Raw genomic sequence first — 14,874 nt, 5'->3', positions numbered from 1 at the left:
CTTTGGGAAATAAGAGCCACGTGGTGGCAATGTCACTGCGATTGTTTTTCTTTACGGGTGTTTTTTTAGCATTGTACATGGAAATTCAATAAGAGCCACGTGGTGGCAATGCATTTCTTTTTTGTATAAATGTATTTTCTGCATGTAAGTTTGTGACATACAAAAAGTTGTTCTAGATTTTTAATATGAAAGGGGAGAAATTGCATGCCTAACCATCAACCTATAGTTAACTTTGGAGACCCAAAAAATTTTACAAAAATTGTGATGTATAGTCAAGAATAATAGCATATAGGCGATCTTATATGTCACGCAATGTTATGTTCAAATATATAGCCAAAACTTGAACAACTGGAGCAATAAGCACTGGTTCTGGTTCTTGATGAATTGAATCAGGTGAAGAAAATAACAACGAATAAAATTGATTTCGAATTCGATGGAGAAATTATTTTTGACTCTGAGAAAAACCCACTTTTTATATCAGGTTTAAACATCCTAGTCTAAGTAGTGATTTTGTTTTATAATTGGAGTAGGTTCTAAGACCAAGCCTTTCCATCCTCTTAATACACATCATACCCACAGAAATGAAAAATAGGCATTATTCAACTAAAAACTAATTGTTTTGAAAGGACTAAATTTCAACATTGCCAAAGAAACTCAATATTTCAGGTTGATTCAATGTTTCCATTATGCATATGGTTGTTCGCAGTAATAACTTAGCACCAACAAAACTACTATTTCAAAAACTGCATACAATCATTGAAAATTACATACCAAACTAGATTTACATGGATGAAATATCATAAAAGAACAAAAAAATATAAAATTATTTAAGGGGGTGCCAAAAATAATAAATATAGATACCAACCGATAAACTTGTAGCAGTTTCCATTAACTATGTCTCAGGTACCCAATTTTTGGCTCCCAAAAATTCTGAGACCAAACCTTTCTAGCTTCTAAATACATTATACTCAATCCAGCCTCAAAGGATCAATGCATTTTAATTTCATAGAATAAATTAGCTCACCTTTGTAACATGACCAATTAAAAGACTCAAATAACTGATAATAAGGGATAAAGTTCTATGATATTTTAAGACTTTTCTTCCTTGCATCGAATACACATCATACCCACAGAAATGAAAAATAGGCATTATTCAACTAAAAACTAATTGTTGTGAAAGGACTAAATTTCAACATTGCCAAAGAAACTCAATATTTCAGGTTGATTCAATGTTTCCATTATGGGCATGGTTGTTCAGAGTAACAAATTAGCATCAACAAAACTACTATTTCGAAAATTGCATACAATCATTGAAATTACTTACCAAACTATATTTACATGGATGAAATCTCATAATAGAACACAAAAATACAAAATTCTTAAGGGGGCGCCAAAAATAATAAATATAGACACCAATCGATAAAATTGTAGAAGTTTCCATTAACTATGTCTCAGGTGCCCAATTTTTGTCTCCCAAAAATTATGAGACCAAACCTTTCCATCATCTCAATACATTATACTCAATCCAATCTCAAAGGATCAACGCATTTTAATTTCATAGAATAAATTAGCTCACCGTTGTAACATGACCAGTTAAAAGACTCAAATAACTGATAAGAAGGGACAAAGTTCTATGATATTTTAAGACTTTTCTTCCTTGCATCGATCTTTTTCTTATCAATGTGCACTCTTGTAGAAGCTAGATCCTTCTTCTTATGAACTGTTGTTGCACCAACTCCTATAACTTCTGTTGAAGCGAAATTTAAGCTTGGATCTTGAATATTATTCTCATATTTGTTGTGCATGGTAGAAGTGGGGTAGGAGAGGTCACAAGGGTATTTTTTTTGGCCTTCATTTGAAGCAGTAGACTCTGAAATTTCCACTTTACTCTTCAATTTGGGCTTCAAAGCATGAATTCTTGTATAGAGCCTACAAAATAAACCCATATCAATATATTTTGTTTGTAACATAAGCACATCGTACCTCTTGTAACATAAGCACATCATACCCATAAATAAGCTAAATTGATAAGTGGATGAACACATACAAGAAGAATGTGTCACAGTCCAAGGGTTGGATTCCAATCCTTCTTTAGAGTATTGACACATATCTCTCCATTGCTTGCAATATTAGGGTGGAAGATTTTTGTGAAAAAATACCCTGCAGTCCAAGCCAATCATTACTATTGAAAGACACGAAAGTTTATTTCTCAATTTTTACAAGTCATGCATCCCCCTTATATACTTGATGATTTAGATAAGCAGTAAGTAGAAAAACAAAAAGAATGTCCTATAGGAAACTAAACATCTAAAGCAAACATAATATCCATTTAAGAGAATGTAAATTGGATGAAGCGTCATTATAAGGATGAGAAATTACCTCTAGGAGGAGAGTTTGTAAAATCAGGAGTTAGAACCAGTTTCATTCGGAAAAAACCAAATTCATATGGAGTTCCATCTACAGGAAAAAGCATCAATAAATGTAAATATAGCTCATGTTCCAAAAATCTAGTAATAACCATGCAAAAAAATTAATTCAGATTCTTCAGTAAATGAAGTATGAAAAAATGATTAATTTCTTAAGCATAAAACGTCCAAAATATGTTACATTGATATGTATTATTCTTTTAGAATGTACCTAGTCCTTCAATGTCTGCAACTATTATTGAAAAAGTTGTCATCGTTCACCACCACTTTTATACCTCCATGAGGTGATTCATTAAGACTCTTCAGCTCCTTTGAAATTTCATTTATCACCATGGGTGGGAGGTTCTCGTTTGTAGCCTATAGCACATGATATATATGTATTTATGTATGAAGATCCACTTCAAAATGGAAAGCATCACAAAAATTTATGCCTGACAAAAACCATATTAACTGATCGTGAGAAACTTGAAATATAACAACCTACATGTATTTTTCACTATTGTCCAGGATATTGGGGTTTTACATTCTGTAAATTGAAGACTAATCAAAACTCTTCACCTTTAATTCTAGCATTGAGGAGATGAAAGAAAAAGGGACTTTCTTGCAATGTTGAAGAAACCAAAATATGCTAAAAATATATATATTGGTAAAGACAAAACATAAACATTCACAATATGCCAGTTATTAATAGCTATTTATGTATAGGCAAATCGTAATAGAAAGCACACAAGGTCTAGTAAGATATGGAAGGCCCCAACTATTTACTGATGTAAGGTTTTTACTTTTGAAAGGAAGAGGGACTTGTAGTAAAAAATAAAGAAATTTATGCCAAAAATATATGCAAGAGGGGAAAAAGGGATAGAAACATTCATAATATGCCAATTTAGTTGTAGTAAAACCTCTATTAGAGATCATTGAGTATCTATAATGAGCTAAAAGGGCCCATCATCCATCAGTAAGGTCAGGATTTTTACCATGTCCCACTGACACAATTGCCTGAAATTCAACTTAAAGCAATGGTTGAAAACATCCACTTGCTGATTTGACAGATGTAACCTCCCTATCTAGAAAGCATGATGGAATTTCACAACTCTCATTTATGTTGAAGGATTGAGAACAAAAACTTCAGTAAAGAATGAGGAAAAATAAAAGAACAGATAACATAGTCAAGGAATAAATACCACTAGCCATGAAAAGATAAAGGGGCCACATATTCATTCTTGTCTATATTGACCAATTGTATCGGGGTGAAAAATGTGTACAACATTAATGTAATTAAAATAATGAGAGTTCAAAGAATATCCCTACAAAACATTTGCAGGTTGGTGGTAGAAAACAATCAAGGTATGCATATGATGCAATGGTACAATTTTAGCAGGAAGAAATAAGAAAAGATATGAGGCTCCAAGAATTGGTAGGAGAAGAAAATATTTCTTCTTGTTTCTCTGGGACCAAGGATTCTTCAATTATTTTGCAATAGAAGTCTACTAGTGACATAGTACACGAATAATAAAATGGAAATCCTTTATCTGAAGAAAAAGGAAGCATGTGAATGAATGGCATGATTTTTGTTCAACCCATGGAAATGACATTAGCGTTTTCTAGTGCTCTATCTCTCCATACAAATAATCAACCTTTTCTAGTGCTCTATCTCCGCGTAAAAATAATAAACCTTCTCTAATGCTCTATATCTACATGAACATAATCAACTTTTTCTAGTGCTCTATCTCTGCATGAAAATTTTATACGAATAAAGTTATAAAATGCTCAAACGGGGATAATAAATTCTCAAAATGGTAGCCGAATTGGACTTGAATTCCAATGGTTATACCACTATATCCTTCATGGAAAGGAGGCTTGATGTGAGTGGTTTTGGGTGAATTAGATGAGCATTTTATATCAACGTCAGTTAGAATTTGGTACATATGAGCAAGCTATAATTGCATTAATGAATGCGATTCAACTCCAATGCCCATTGCATTATGGTTTTATACATTGCTAGGAGATGAGAGATGCTATATTATTTTCCCCTTAAGTTTCAACCTTGATCAAGTCCCTTTTTAGCATACCAATAAGATAGGAACCATTATATAGATGTATCATGATGTAAATAACATAAATATATACAACTATATACTCTGGAAATTATTTGTCTTCGATTGTTCTTTGTATGACTAAGTTGGGTCAAGACTACTTTTAACATTGAAAAGTTCATATAAATTACACTACATGCCTGAGAGGTTTGGTTTTCTCCATCTTCCAAAAAAAAACATTCATGTTAGCATGACAGAATTTATGTATCCACTAACTAACATTGCATTTGTAAAGAATCTCCTGTATTTTTTTTAATCTTGTGTTGGTGAAACTCAATATTAAAATTCCCCTTAAACAAATATTCTTGTTTAGCATGGGCATACACATAGGTCTTGCTCCCTAGTCTTTACCCAAAAAGAAAGAGTTGAAGTAAGATAATGAAAATATTGATTCGGTAATGGAAGGAATTGTGTGTACTTAACATGGGCAAGTTTTTTCCTATTTAATCATAGTTTATTATTAATCTATGTTTGCAGAGTCACTATAAAATGGTTCACCAACAGATAACAGAAGGTTCTCAATTTTGAGTTTGTGAAGCTAAGGGTTCAAAAATTTACTTCATGCTTATTAGATAGCCACTCAATGGTTATTACACACCCACATTCTCCTTTAAGTCTACATTGGAAACTTAAGACATTTATAGGAACACTATTATCAATGTCAATGATCACGTATGAGAGAAGTTTGTAGGGTTAACATAAATATTCATCACAAACATATATTATTGACATGTAAGCGCAAAGGAGATAGAATAATTTTCAAACTAAGAAAACATCACTTTATAGGGTGAAAGAAACTATTAACAAATGGATTATGTACTTCCAATTCCATATAAGCGATGGCGGAATTTTTTCAAAAGGTTTCTGCAAATTGTCTTCATATATTTCTTCTTTGGTAAAGTGTCCTTCCTTCCAGCAAGAATGTTTGCATTGTGTCATGTCAAATCTACCTAGGTATTGTCATCAATCACATTTTGAGATACATATTGCTATATTCGACAGAACTAGTTTGAAAAACATATAACACCACAACCCAAACAAGGAGGAGGCCTTGAAATGCCCAGGTTACAGAAGAAAATCAGTTTAAACAACACCATTAGGATTTGACAAAGTCTCCAAGGTGTTTTTGTAAAAAAGGGTTTTCAATTCTGTCAGGACTAAGGAGAGTCACAACTATGTGCTTTAGTTTATTTCTGTTAGAGACTATGCCTCAGGTTTATGGTCCCTAGACCATTTTAGCCTCTCCAAATGATGTTTTATTTTCTAAGACTAATGATGCAATAAGAGAGGGAATATCTAGCTAAAATTATTTTTTTGTATCTTAGCACATTGCAGATCATACAGTCCCTATGGATGCAGATGGAGGTACAAAGAAGGTCATGCAAATCGCTAGAGTTAAGGGCTATAATTTCCATCTTGGCTTTCATTCATTGTACATGACTCTGTTATGCTATAGAGAAGTATGAACTTAAAATGTCACGTTGATTGTGTGCCTCTCTTTTGAGCAGGTCCATAGACACTTGCAACTTTGTGTGGAAGCACAGAGAAAGTTTTTGGAGTTAGTTCTAGAGAAAGTGGGGAAACTATCGCAATTTAAAACTTGGGGTTAGTTGGATTGGAAGTTTCTTGTTCAAAAATTTCTAAGAAGGCCTCAAGACTGAAAAGTGAATGTTTTGAAATCTATAATTTCTAATTTGACTTTTGCTACTTTGACTAAAATATCAAGTCTATTTCCAGAATCTGAAACTTTCAGTCAATAATTCTAGGTTGAAGACTGGTTTGTATATATTTCCCTCACTTCGAATGAGATTTCAATGAATATTCCTACAAAAAATGGTCAAGATATGCATATGGCATACAATAGTGCAGTTTTTGTAGAAAGAAATGAAAAAAGATACGAGGTTGTAACAATTTTCAGGAGAAGAAAGTAAAGTATTTATTCTCCTGTTTTAAGGACCAAGGAATCTTCGACCATTTTGAATGAGAAGGCTACTAGTGACATAGTACAAGCATAAGAAAATGAAAACCATTTATCTGGGAAGAAAAGGAAGCATGTGAATGAATGGAGTGCTTGTTCTTCAATCCATGCCAACAACATTAACCTTTTCTAGTGCTATGTCTCCGCATAAAAATGGTCAGCCTTTTCTAATGCTCTATTTGTGCATGAAAATAGTTAAATGCCTGAGGCAACCAAATTTTATATAAATTAAGATAAAGCATGTTCCAATGGGAGTAATATACTGTCGAACTGGTTACAGAATTGGACTTGAATTCCAATGGTTATATCACTGTATCCTCCAAGGAATGGGGGCTTGATATTAATGGTTTTGGGTGGAGCATATGAGTCTTTGGCACATATGAGAACGCAATGGTTGCATTCATGAATGAGGATTAGAGCCAATAGCCATTGTATTATGGATTTATACATTTCTTGGATATGAGAAATCCTTTCATCTTTTTCCATTGAGTTTTAACCTCGATCAAGACCTTTGCTAGGGTATCAATAAGATATGTGACCTTCTAAATTATATATGTGATGATGTAGATAATGCACTTATACAACTACATGCTCTATAAATTATTTGGCTTCAATTGTTCTTTGTGCCACTAAGTTGGGTTAGTGCCACTTTTAACATTGCAAAGTTCATATAAATTATAATGCATGCCTAAGATGTTTTGTTTGGTCCATTTTTTGAGAAACCATTCATGTTATCATGCCAAAATTTATCTATGCACTAACTAATATTGTATTTGTAAAGAAGCTCTTGTATTTTCTTTTAATCTCATGGCAGTGAAACTCAAGCTTCAAATTCTCTCTGTGTTGGTGAGACTCAAGATTCAAATTTGCGATAAACAAATATTTTGGTTTAGCATAGGCATACACACTAGTCTCTCTCCCCTAGATTTTACCTAAAGAGAAAGAGGTCAAGGTGACGTAATGACAATTTTGATTCGATAATGTAAGGCATTATGAGTACTTAACATGGGTGGACTGTTGACTTGGCTATTCCTATTTAATTAAATTATAGCTCATTATTAGTCTATGGCTGCAGAGTCATTATAAAAAAGGTTGACCAATAGATAAGATGAATTTCTCAAATTTGATTTGGTGAAACATGGGGCTCAAAACCTCACTTCATGCTTATTAAGCACCCAATCCCTATTTATTAGGCACCCACATTCTCCTCTATGTTTGCACCTACATTTCCAACTTATGGCATTTATGTGAACACTCTTGACAATGCCACCAATCATTGTACAAGAGAAGTGTGCAGGGTTAGCAGGAATACTCATCATGGATGGATATGATTGACACATAATAAAAGGAGATATGTAGAAGAATATACGTCACTGAGAAAAAAAATCAGCTTATATGACAGAATAAACTATTAACAATTGCATTCTATAGTTCATGTCGCATATAAGTGATGGTGGAAGCACAAAAATATCAAGGAAAATGTCTTGCAGTAAGCACAAAAATATCACTTGTTGAAAATCACCTGAAAAAGGAGGTATGATATCTGACTCAAGGTGGGAATTACATTGTCTTCTCCAGTGCACTCTTCAACTAATGCTCAAACATCTTCTTTCATTTCCTTTGTCACCAAAAAGATTTGATACACCACTTCCTCCATTTGTTTTGAAATGATAAATGTGCATAATTCTTTGTGGAATTCAACAATGATAAACTCACCTCCAAGAAGATAAGTATCTAAAGAAGCCTACCAAGAACATATGTCTATCAATACAAAGTTCAAACCAATAATAAATTTAAATTTAAAATCTTAAATAAAATTACAATGTCCCAACAACACTTTTGCATACCTCGAAATTGTTCAACGAAGGGATAAATTTATCAACAAAGACTTGTAGTTTGTTCACCTCCCCACCAAGGCTTGTGAAGGGACAATTATGGATTCTTCCTACCATTTTCAAGAGAAAAGAAGATTACACAAATACAATGCATAAACAGTCAACAAGGTGCTGCATAGGCAAAATAAAATAAGTATAGTTATTGTATTCAATAGCAACTTATTCTTAGTAATGCTCCAAATAGATAACCAAAATATGGCCATTTACAACACATCTACCTTATGCTACCACATCCACCTATAGACTTTCATCCTTTTGCTCGCAGTAGTTTTCCCACCATTCCTTAACGTGGGGGGCTGCTTTGAGAAGAGCGAAAATAATCTTTTCCCAACTAGAAAAATCATGAACAGAAAAATAACCTTCTAGCAGATTTAACCATTTATCTACGGCATCTGTGTCTATCTGACCCTCGAATATGGGGATTTCCAAATTAACTTTACCTTAAATGGTGTGGTGTTTCCAAAGTAGTTGTTGGAAGCTAATGCATCGCCTCTGGGTAGCCGCTGAAGGATCTGGGCAAAGTCGTCCATCATCGCATTCCTTTGGCGCTCAAGGGCTTCTTTGAAAAATATTTTGATAGGATCTCCTGCCCCCTCGTATTTCTTTTCATCCACCATGGGAGGCCGTCGGGATTTGCAAGGCTGGTCTTTCAAAGGTTCGACCTGTTCAAGCCCTAACTCCTTATATCTCGACCTCGTTGGGGACATGCAAAGAAAAACAGAGAAAAAGCAGACCGCTCTGATACCACTGATCCAAATTTAAATAGGAACGCAACAAATTACAAATATAACCATACATATAGAGATGCAACAGAAATAATACTTCATTTCATTACTGTAAAATACTGAAATATGCTTACAAACAAAAATGGAAATAAACTAGCTAGGGCGATGGTAGCTTATCTCTGAGAAGCGATGTGGCAGATGCATGCCTCTAAACTGTGTTACAATGAGGCTCGAAGGCCTATTTATTGTTGAGAAATAATGGAAAACCCTAAACATCCAAAAACCTAACCCTAGAAGATGAAACACCAAACTGTGGGCCCCGTTTGGATAAATTGGTAGATCAACTTCTCGGGGTCGTAACTTTGGCATACAATCTCCGTTTGACGCGCACAATATCTCGTTAAGAAGATCTATCCAAGAACTACAACTTTGGGAGGAGCAACATGGGACCATGGATCCATGTTGCTCCCAGACAAGGATAATTTTAGGGGTGAATGTTCGCCCTTTGGGCGAAATTAAGGGGTTTTAAATTTTTAGTGGGCAAATATTTTGTATCATAGTACATTTTTACAAATCACCTCAAATAGCCCACCTTATTTTAAGGGAGAGGGTAAAAAAGGTAAATTTAGCCCTTGAAATTAGGACTTACAACCTTCCATTCGCCCATTTTCAAGAATAGGTTTTATTTAAGTGAATCCATTCGCCCATTTTCAAGAATAGGTTTTATTTAAGTGAATCCTATGGGCCAAATACCATATTTATAAAAGAGGTATGGTAAATTAATAAAAATATAAATAAATGAGAGGTATGGTAAATAAATAAAACATTTTTTATATTTACTCCATAAGTCACCTTATATACATGTAACGATGTAAACAAATAAAAATATAAGTAAAGTGGAGGTATGGTAAATAAATAAAATGTCTTTTTATACTTACTCAAACGGTATGGTAAATAAATAAAAATATAAATAAACTAGACATATCATAAATAAATGAAACCTCTTTTTATATTTAGTCCATAACCCTCGTTCTATTTATGAAGGCTCAAGAAAGAGGTTTTATTTAAGTGAATCCTATGGGCCAAATACCATATTTGTAAAAGAGGTATGGTAAATTAATAAAAATATAAATAAACGAGAGGTATGGTAAACAAATAAAACATTTTTTTATATTTACTCCATAAGTCACCTTATATTTACGAACACTCAAAAAATGGGTTATATTTAGGTGAAACCTATGGCCAAAATACTATGGGACAAATACCATGGACTAGATTGTTATTAATACCATGCAAAAAACCATTATTAACCCTAATATTAGAATTAATAAAAATAAAAATGGCACATGGTATTGACCCATGGTATTCACCTGGAATGTAGCCTATTTAAATGGGGGAATTAAACCAGCATGTAGCCTATGCTAAGATTCACTAGGGCTTTACAAAGTTTTATTATTTAGTGAAAGACTCGCCAAGATCTTACAAGATTTTATAATTGAGTAAAATATTCGCCATGCTTGGTGAGAGATTGGCCAAAAAATTATATATACATATTATATTATTGATAAAATCGCCTTCCATTTTTCCTATATACCATGGAGATTCGCCCATTTATTATATTTATAAATTTAGGGGGGGTTCTTAAACATTTCCCTGCTCCCAGATTTCCCAAAATCAATCGTTTAGGGCCTCAAGACGGCGGAAGTTTAGGACCCAAAAAACTGCTAAAAATAGTAAATTGTGCTACAAATAAGGAAACTGAAAAGTTGAAAGAGACAGTTGTGGGGATCAAAGTGGGATAAGTGGGTGGCCACCAACATCCACCTAGATCACCAACATATTTGAAGCTTGATGCCTTCTAATCTATCCAAAATGTTAATGTCATTATGGTAATCAAACACCCTATTACCATCCTTCTTCCTTATTCTTGGAACCCTTCCAATGTACCACATTCCACAAGAAACACCTTATTTTGTACTTTGAGGAATACCTTTTCTTGTAGTACGTTCAGTGGGGGAATTGAGTTTCTTTCGAACAACACCCCACAATCTGATCCAATTCCCAAGCCAATTGAACACCCTTTTGTGGAGCCTTCCCATCTCGCCTAAAGTAGACCCCATTTCTCACTTTCATCAACCTATCTTTGGATAATGTTGGATTTCCATTCAACTGACTAACCAAACATGCTTTAAACATATCCTTACCATCAAGATCCACCACTGGCTTTATCTTTTTTCTTCCATTTTCATTAATGGAATCTAAAATTTCATCCAACTCGTGTCTCCACTCATTTTCCATTATTTGCAGTTCACTTTTATTTTGTACCAATGATGATGAAGATTGGAATATAGATTTGGAACAACTCGGTGGAGAACCATTAACTACTTCATCCACAATTTGGAATGTTGGATAATTTTGATCCTATGTCCATGGTTTAACCCACCAAAAAGATTGAGTGTAATTTTCTGGTTGCATTCCAAGAGTTGATAAAATGTCTTGTGCATTCTTCAATCCAATCTTAAGGGCTTCTACAATTTTAGCGTCTGTGGATATTGAATCATATTGTGACAATATATCAATATTTTGTATTGTTTCTTGGTTCAATCTATTCCAAATGCTTTCTTTCTTCTTATGATATTTATTAAAATGAAGCCCCCGAGGATCTGATTCTTCTTCAGCAACTCTATTAAGGGTTCCAACAACATGAAGCAAGTGAGTGAAATCATAGGCCCTCTCCACTCCAACAATCCCACAAACTTTACTAAAGATTTTCTCACATACATCTAACCCAGTCAAGTGCAAAACACATGGAAAGTTAGAGTAATGATCTCGAAACAATCTCATCAACAAAACTTCAAAATGGCAAGAAAATTTCACATCTTGATATGCCTCGCTGCTGATGAAATTTATGTTGACATTAGTATGAGATTGTTTCTGTACCCAGCATAACCATAATGTGAATAAATGATGAACTCGTGAAGAATTTCGCACCGATTCCCAAAGGCTCAAACTATGAGACATAAATATGTCAATGTAGTCAACAATTATTATTAGATAAGTCTTTGTAGCTAGTGTCCTCTCTAACTTTCCACTTGTTGTACTTCTCAACTCTTTCAAACACCTATGAACATGCCTTGAAGCAATGTGTTGTGTGGATCCCCAATTTTTTCAATACATCCTCTCTATATATTCACCCTTAAGCTTGTGATCATCAACTTTAAAAGTGTGATAAACCATTCTGACATGACCAAAACTCATGTACTCATTTCCTAAAATCAATTCTCATCGACCGCTAAACAAAGGATTCACTAGATTTTTGTCGTTGTGGATGTAATATTGGTCATGAAATCATGTTACATTGCAACCATTGTACAACTCGGTTAGCCTCCACCCTTCCCAAGGAATTTGAAATCGAAGACCTAATGTTGAAGAATAATCCTTCAACATACATTGTCTTCTTCTGCTATCCCCATCTGAGGAATGACCAATAATAGGTCCCAAATTATTTTCCACGTGTTTCTTCCACATAGATTCTACCTTTTCCCATTGTTGATAAACAAAATTTGCATTGAACATATTGCATGTTGGATGAACAACAACATCCAAACGAGTAAGCTTTTCATGTAGAGGTTTGCAATAATAACACGTGCATCATTGCCAATAACATTGTTCTTAAAAGAATCTTTTATAATCTCATAGCCTACAGCTCCCTCACCAACTCTTACCAAGAAATGTGATTGGCATTGATGTTCTTCTTTCATACCACAAAACCCCACTAGTGTATCGATTTTTGCTACTCGCCTAACATATTTTTTCACAATTATTTCATCTTCAGCGAGAAATATGGGAATTGGGCCATCTATACCATGCTTGTCTTTATAAGAAGCATAAACGTTTCCGAATACCTCAAAAATGTGCTCGTGCTCCCTTTGGATATATGCTAATGACTTTCTAACTTGCCTTAAAGTTGTAGATATTGAAGGACCATCCAGATTCAAGCTAATAAAGCTATGAAATCTAGGACCTCCCCACAACTTGATCATCTCATAAAGGGATTTTATGGATGTACCATACCTTCTCCCTGCTTTTGCATGCATCAAGTTATGAAAAATATCCTTGACAAATTCCCAAGCTGCATCTTTACCTTGTAATTTTCCTTACTTATGTGCCTCACACACATCCTTGCAAAACCTAAAGACATCCTTCCTTTTTGTCGATTCAAACAACTTTTCCTTTAGGGACCTCATTAAAATAGAGAGTGTAGCAACCTTTATCCTCTACCACCAAAGATATCGCATTATTGATCTATGATTAGCATTTGTAACCCTTACATCATCCTTCAGTTCATTTTGAGTCAAATAGTCTAGTATTCTACCTTTTCTAGTGTCTTGTTCACTTATTTTGTTGGTGCACATTGATTCATGATATAATTAGATCTTGAAGTCATCACATTGTAGAAAAAACTTACAAAAGTTGCATGTTAATGAATCAAATGGCATCCCTGTTTCAGAAGCCCTTTGGCAATGAATATGCCTATATGTATCATCAATATGACATTCAATACGTTCATAACATAGGCTGATCTTGGTATGCTTCTCTATGGCCCATAATTTTCCACCCCTTTGATCATCCATTAGAACCTGTTTCCAATCTCTCCCCATTTCTATCAATATAAAGATACCAATACCCCCAACATTGTAGTAACAAGGGAGATAATTGAGCTATAATAAGATGGAAAAGAAACAAATAAGTTTGAAGTAAGATAAATAAAATAATATACAAACTCATATTCAAGTTTAGTCTAAGTTGTTAATTAACACACCTAAAGTAGAAGCATTCGCACTTGTAGAACCCCTATGTAATACTGATGGTGATAATGGGACTAAGAACCTAGTCAAACTTTGTCAGGACTTAAGTTTGAAGTAGGATAAATAAAATAATATACAAATTCATATTCAAGTTTAGTCTAAGTTGTTAATTAACACACCTAAAGTAGAAGCATTCGCACTTGTAGAACCCCTATGTAATACTGATGGTGATAATGGGACCAAGAACCTAGTCAAACTTTGTCAGGACTTATCATTGGTAGGCTTCTTGGGTCTCCCAATCGTGCCACTCCTCAGCCCAATCTCCTCATGTGAACTCTCATTTTTAGTAGAAGTAGTGTACTTCTTTGATTTCATGTGTTCATTTAGAGAACTATCAATAATACCACTTGCCGGCACTAAACAGAACCATTTATTACATCATGTACATTCCACTCTCACTTTTTTCATGTCCTTACAGTCCACAAGTGTTTCTTCCACCACCTTGAACAAATTAGGCTCTTGTGTCTTGTTGAAATCATCTATAAGTTTGATTTCTTGATCAATATGAAATTGATCTCCAACCATCATTGTCTGTTGTACTTCGTTACATGAAGGAATTTCACTACCACTTGGCATTGAAAGGCGTTTTTGATGGGCCTCTGTTTTCATATGATGGTTTTTGAAGTTGCATGTTGTTTGTGCTTCCAAGGATACATCACATGTTCCATAACCAATGCCACAAATTTCACGATGGATCTTTATTTTAGATTCTCCCTTTTCTAAATATACTTTGAGAGTAATTTCTCATTCACAAACTCTTCCATTAAACTTTTTATTTTTTTTTTGTCCAAGATGTCAATACACTATGATAGCAACTATGGATTGTTCCACTGAAAAAGACATATTTTCAACTCTTGGTTGTTTATGCATAGGTCCCTCCACATTCACT

At 34.1% G+C, this 14,874-nt stretch overlaps 1 pseudogene; it reads right to left on the bottom strand.

Moving 5' to 3' along the window:
- Window positions 1-1,631: 1,631 nt before the first annotated feature.
- Window positions 1,632-14,510, bottom strand: LOC149144314 (ubiquitin-conjugating enzyme E2 22-like; annotated as a pseudogene).
- Window positions 14,511-14,874: the final 364 nt, after the last annotated feature.

Source organism: Pinus tabuliformis, chromosome X (assembly GCF_031772625.1).
Source record: "Pinus tabuliformis cultivar Carrire ecotype Pingquan chromosome X, CPIR1, whole genome shotgun sequence".
NCBI classification, from domain to species: domain Eukaryota; kingdom Viridiplantae; phylum Streptophyta; class Pinopsida; order Pinales; family Pinaceae; genus Pinus; species Pinus tabuliformis.
This window is presented reverse-complemented; position numbering and strand designations above follow the sequence as displayed.